This window comes from Marmota flaviventris, chromosome 11, assembly GCF_047511675.1.
Source record: "Marmota flaviventris isolate mMarFla1 chromosome 11, mMarFla1.hap1, whole genome shotgun sequence".
In the NCBI taxonomy this organism is placed as follows: Eukaryota; Metazoa; Chordata; class Mammalia; order Rodentia; family Sciuridae; genus Marmota; species Marmota flaviventris.
Genome location: NC_092508.1, coordinates 116,657,838 through 116,663,872, shown reverse-complemented (window position 1 = coordinate 116,663,872; position 6,035 = coordinate 116,657,838). Strand labels below are relative to the sequence as shown.

General features: G+C 44.9%; 1 pseudogene; it reads right to left on the bottom strand.

Moving 5' to 3' along the window:
- Window positions 1-1,044: 1,044 nt before the first annotated feature.
- On the bottom strand, window positions 1,045-5,562 carry LOC139707675 (chondroitin sulfate synthase 1-like; annotated as a pseudogene).
- Window positions 5,563-6,035: the final 473 nt, after the last annotated feature.

Genomic DNA, 6,035 nt, shown 5'->3' with positions numbered 1-6,035 from the left:
TATTGGGAACTGGCTTCTTGTGTACTCTTGGCCTGTTGCTTCTTTGCCTGCTCAATCTCTTAGCCTTGCTGGGGATTGATGGCTGCTGGAAACTGGTAATTTGGCTCTCTTTGTGGCAGCCCTGTGCCAGGATGGGCTTACCTTTCTGAATGCGCACTGGAGGCAGGCACCCAGTGACAAGGGCTGTGTCTCCAGCAGCCTGTCCTCAGAGGTTCAGTTGGGTTCTGGACTGGACCTTACTCATGACCCCCAGCCTGTACTTTCCATCTCACAGGTCCAAAACAAAGTTTTCAAGCCAACTAGAAATTTGAACTTCTAGGAGTATAGATGACATAGTCACTGTCCACTGTAGTGCCCACTGACATTTAATGTTAGTGAACTTTGTCCTTTCTTCCTGACACATCAGCTTCTTCACCAGGGTCTCTGTCATTCCTGGGCCATTTTCCCTGTCTCCAACCTCATCTCCAGGGAAATTTCCTGCTGTTGTCTGAATCCTTGAGAATCTCACAGAATGCCCAATCTTCATCCCCTCTTCAGGATGGGTTTCTATGGTTCTGAAGAAACCGCATGTCATGGCCTTGAATCAAAGCTCCCCCTGAGGCTCCTCAATGAGATATGCATGAAGAACCGTTCTAAATCAACCTGGATCCCTCACACACATGAGATTGGATGACTCTCAAAGTAGCATTGACACAGTCTAGGAAGGTTGCTTCTTTCTCAAAAACATTTTGTTGTGCAAAGTCCCAAAGAGTCAAGAGATTGTTTAAAAGAACCTTGCATGAGAACTCCCTCCATCTGGGGTGACCTGAAGAAAATGTTCACTTATTTGGCCTTCTTGAAGAATTGTAGAGAGGCCATGGGAACATAAACACAGAGACATGGCAGAGAGTGCTAGGGTCAGGGTCAGTCTTCCTGAATAACTGCCTAGTTACTTGGAATCTCAAACCTAATCTGTTAGGGCAATAATTACACAGAATTACTCTAGACCAGAGGGGCTCTATGCAGAAGGGATCTAGGCCTATTTCCTGGGGTCTCCAGACATTCTTAATTTGTGCCTGTTGTCCTCACATGATTATTACTACTGTGTTCTCCACTCCCAATAAAGTCCCAGTATAGATGATGAATTTTGATCACTCAATCTCAAATATTTGTCAAACAACTCAGTGATGATTATGATTAAAAGGAAGAACGAGATAAAGACAAGGACGGTGATCATGACTGAATGATTTTCCTCAACTCATCAGATCAGCTGTCTTTATCTACAGGCTGAATCTCTCCACTCCACAATATTGTTTTCTCATTTTCTGATGGCCAGGCCTGATGCTGAAGGCTAATAAAACCTACATGTCACTGACCTTGTAGATGAACATGATGGCATAAAATATATCATGCAGTGTTCAGGGGGGAGCCCCTGGGAGTTCCCTGAGCCACTTCTGCTTCTCTCCTGTTAGGGTGCATGTCTAACTCCTGCCTCTGGCCTTGGAATCCTCACATCCTGGGGACTGGTGCCAGGTTCCATCCTAAGAACTTTTTCCACAGCACCCCCATATGGGCATGACTCTCTGACTACTCAGAACCCAGAAGCTGTGGTTTCCCCTAGGGGCTGTCCCAAGTCTCAGGGAGAAAAAAAAAGGGGACTGTCCCTAAACATAGTATCCCCAGCTATACCAATGCCCAGCCTCAGCTCCTCTCCCCCCACCAGCTCCTGCACCTGCAGCAGATGTCTCACCACAAACCACATCCTTACAAGGTGACCACACTCAGAAATTTGGAAATTCAGATCTGGCGGGATCCTGAAGATCCTCACAGGGCTGGGCAGGGGATCTCACCAGCTGTTGCAGCTGCAGCTCTAGATGCCCATGCCCTCCCCTGATCCATACTGATATACACTGAGAGCTAAATTCTGGCAGTGAGAGAGGAGTCTTGGTTCAGCTGGCCCTTTTCTCAGTGTCCCTGGAGTCTGGCTTGTCTCTCCTTTTGAAAAGGGGTAGGTATGCTATTCCAGTGCTCCCCTGTCAGAAGGACTTGTCCTAGACTCCTGCTGCCTCATTTCTACTCACAGTCCTCAGAGACTCTCCCTGTGGGTATAAGGTGCTCATTCTTCCTAGGCCCAGTTGTCCTCAGCTTTCTGCTCCTGCCATCCCAAATGTCTCTTCTCAACTCATGTGATTGTCCCACTGCAGGGTGGGGAATTGGGGATTCTGAGACAGAGGATGACAGTATTGTTCTGGGGACCTAAGAATGGTTCTGAGTCTCAGAATTCTCAGTTAGGGGCTAGCTCTGTAGAACCAAGCCCCTTTGGAGAGGCTTCCAAGATCTTAAGAACGCTGCCTGCTCTGGCAATATTTGGGGAGGAGAGTATTCCCTACCTCAGCTCTCCCCAGGAATTGGGAGAGACTCTTTTCCCCTAGTAGAATATATGCTATCACAGACTCACTGAGCTGGAAGGGATATTCTAGTTCCTTCTGTTGATCACTTAGTAGAGGTACAGAGAGGGAGTTTTTCTTGCATAAATCACACAGCAACTTTGTATAAACTCTGTGTCCTGGGACTTTAACAATATCAGCCAAGACCTGGGAGGACCAGACATTTTAAAACACCTGGCATGATATGAGCCTGAAACTGGATGGTGGTTTTTTAGGCAATTTTAATTCTTTAACTTCAATCTCTCCATCCAAGTTCTTAGAATGCCTGACATGGACAGTCCAATATGGGGCAGCAGAGACCAGACATGGAGAGCTGAGACCTGGAAAGAGTTGAAGCTCTTCACAGGGGAGGCTAGACATCCAGTGGCAGGCTGCAGGGGTTGTTACAGGAGGAGATGTGCAGGGATACAACTCTGGTTCTGCATTTCTGCAGTGTTAGTTTTCCATCATCCTAACAAACACCAGAAATAATGAATTAATACGAATAAAAGGTATCTTCTTCCTTTCAGGTGTCTACATTTTGGTCCATGAGCAGTTGACTACATCACTTTGACCCTGAAGTAAGGGAGTCTATCATGTTGGGCAGCACATGGTAGAGAGGATCTGCCCACCTCATGGTAGGTAAGGGTAAGAGGAAAAGAGAGAGGAATGGGGACTCCATTAACACCTTGAAGGGCACACTGTCTATGACTGGAGACCTTCCACAAGCCCCAGAACTTAAAGGTTTTGCCATCTCAACACTACCATAAAGCCAGACTGCAACATCAAGGACCCTTCTACCTGCACTCGCTGCTCCACTTCCAGCTCTAGAACTTGAGATGGCTTTTAAAAAACTTATAAAAAGAGACAAAAGCTAGAAAATGTGCAATGTTAGCAAAACAGAATCTTACAGTGTTTGGTTTTTTTGTTACAATAATATTTCATGAGAATTTTCATGTTTTTGCCATAGGCCTGTAGACAAGGGGCCTGGAAGGAAATGAAAAAAAAAAAAAAAACATTTTTCATCCAAGACTTTCAAATCAGAATTAAGCTGCTTTGCTACATTATGTTCAAAGGAAGATGTGTTCAAAGGCAAAGACTAATCACAATTTTGTTCACAAATCTCAATTTAAAGGAGTCCTATGTAAGAAAAACACTTAGAAATTATATCCTTGCATGGACTTCAAAAGTTGATCTTACAAATTTTTTTTAAAAAAATAGATAATTAAAAATATTTTATCCAGCAGAGCTGGACATCAGGCTGGCTGCTACTGTAACTTGGACCATTTATCTCCAGTCACATTTCAGCTAATTGCTGCATGGAACCATGTGATGATGCTTTTGACCCCAAGCACACTTTGTATTGTTTGGGATCCAGATTGGGGTCATGGAAGACAGGGTGTTGGACATGCACTACTCCTACCTCATGGATTCTGAACATTTTCAAACATGCTTGGAGATCATTATTGAAAATGTCCACATCCTTCAGCCCCAGCCATGGATGAAATTGCCACCCACTTGGACAAGATTTCCCTTATAAGTACAAGTAATGCCAAACCCATAGTTTCTCCAGAAGCCAGTTATTTTTAGTAAAAGGAAAAAACGGTTGTCCCTGGGAACTTTCCCATCATAAATAATCTTTCACTCATACTGTCTAAAGATGATTGTGGAATGTGTTTATTGGCCCCAAACTCTATTTGCTCAACACTGTTGCAGGAGTTCCATGGTAAACACCAGGTCAACTTCACAGAAGAAGTGCAAAGATTTGTTATGGAATGGGAATATCTTGCCCTGAGGGCCAGAATAATTAAAAATTCTAGAGACGAAGGCAAAACCTTCATATCACCTTTAGGGTACTTACTGCTATAATTTCTCATCAGTTCCACTAGTTTGGCCTTATCAGGGTTGGAGTCAGAATTAAAAAGTAGTATAACCACTTTGTTGTACTACTCAAAAACCTCACAAAAACCTCACAAACATGTCAAAATGTCCAGATAATGGCATCAGTATATGTTATTTTCATCTTTGGGTTCTTTGTGTTTGTTCTTGTATCCAGGGAACTGGAAGGGAACAAGCTACTTCAGGGAATTGGAGAGGAAGAATAGGTATCCAGACTTCTGGTTGATTCTGTTGGCCAGCTCCTGAGTGTCTAGTTCCTCGTGCTCCACTAACTGGATATTGCTGAAAATATTCTGTAGGTGTGCATGCCTCCTCACACCAATTAACATCTTTCCTTTATACTTCCTGTGTAAAAGCAGTAGGTTCAGAATGTACTTTGCCCCATACATGCGATTCACCACAGGACGATAGCCACAACAAATCTCCTTGAAGTCCATGATGCATACCCGGGTCTTGGTGGTGGCCTTAATCATTTCCACTACCTACATGATGATGTCATCCAAGGCTTGCATCTAGGCTGAGTCTATTCTTCTTGGGAGGGAGGGGTACAGGGTGGCTAATGTTCCACAGCCAAACACAAATTCTTCCCAGTCAGAAATTCTCATTGCAGAACTTCCTCTTGAGGGCAAGACTGAAACCTCATGAAGGAGCAGGGATTCCCAGATGTTGGTCCTCTATGCATCTCTGTGTTGCTGTATTTGCTCATTAGGATGATTTCTCAGTGTATTGTGTGATGACTCTGCTCTGTAATTTGGCAACTGAGAATGTAGCTGTGCAGTTTGTACTGGTAGCTTGGGTTTTTGTTCAGGGTGAGCATGATAGCTTAGTGAATCTTACTGTTCTGGAGATCTCAGATGTACCCCTTCTTCTGTTCAGAATGCCCATTAAAAAAAAAAAAAAGCTGATGTATCTCACAAGACTCAAAATATTTCTGTAGTACTCAGTCCTGTCTGCCTGAAGAACAGGGACTCAATGATATTTAAACTCCTCAGGGAACTCTTCAGGTGATCTCTGTTGATGTAAAGATCATCATCTGCTTCCAGATCACTGTCCAAGCAGTGGTCATGCATATACTCGAGTATCATGAAAGTCTTCTGGGGTGGGTAAGTGCCATCCACACCCCATAGTGGCACAATTGCAAATGGTACAGGTGTGTCTTAATACTCACTAGAGAAAAACTCCACTTTCCCAGAAATTGTTTTAAGTCATGTTCTGAAGGCAGCCACAACAGGAGTCTGAAGTATTTCTGGGTGGTCATGACTCCCACAAAGAGAAGTTTCCTGTCATGCGAGGCCGCCACTGGGCCAAGCCTTGTGGCTATAGCTATGCCCTACAGACATCTTCTTGTGCCCTGCAGGCCTGAGATCCTTTTGCCCACCAGCAATCCTTCAGGCTGGTATGGCACCACTAACCCACTGTTTTCAGTTCTGAAGCACTGGGTAAGACAAGCCTGTGAAGCCAGCCCAAAGCCCAGCAGGAATCAGATATGAGGCAACAAGCAGAGCTAGGCTTGCCAACTTGTCTGGAGCCATGCCCACACCAATCTGCCTGTAGGGCCACTTTCACCGCCTATGTTCAGAAGCCCTCCCACCACAGCTCGCAGCAGCAGAGACTGGTTGCCCTCATGCTAGGAAGCCTGGTCCCAGCTTATCAGCTGGTGCCTAAAGCCATCTTTGCCCATGGCAACACTGGAGCTGACAGCAGTCCTGGTGCTGAGGCTTCATTATGCAC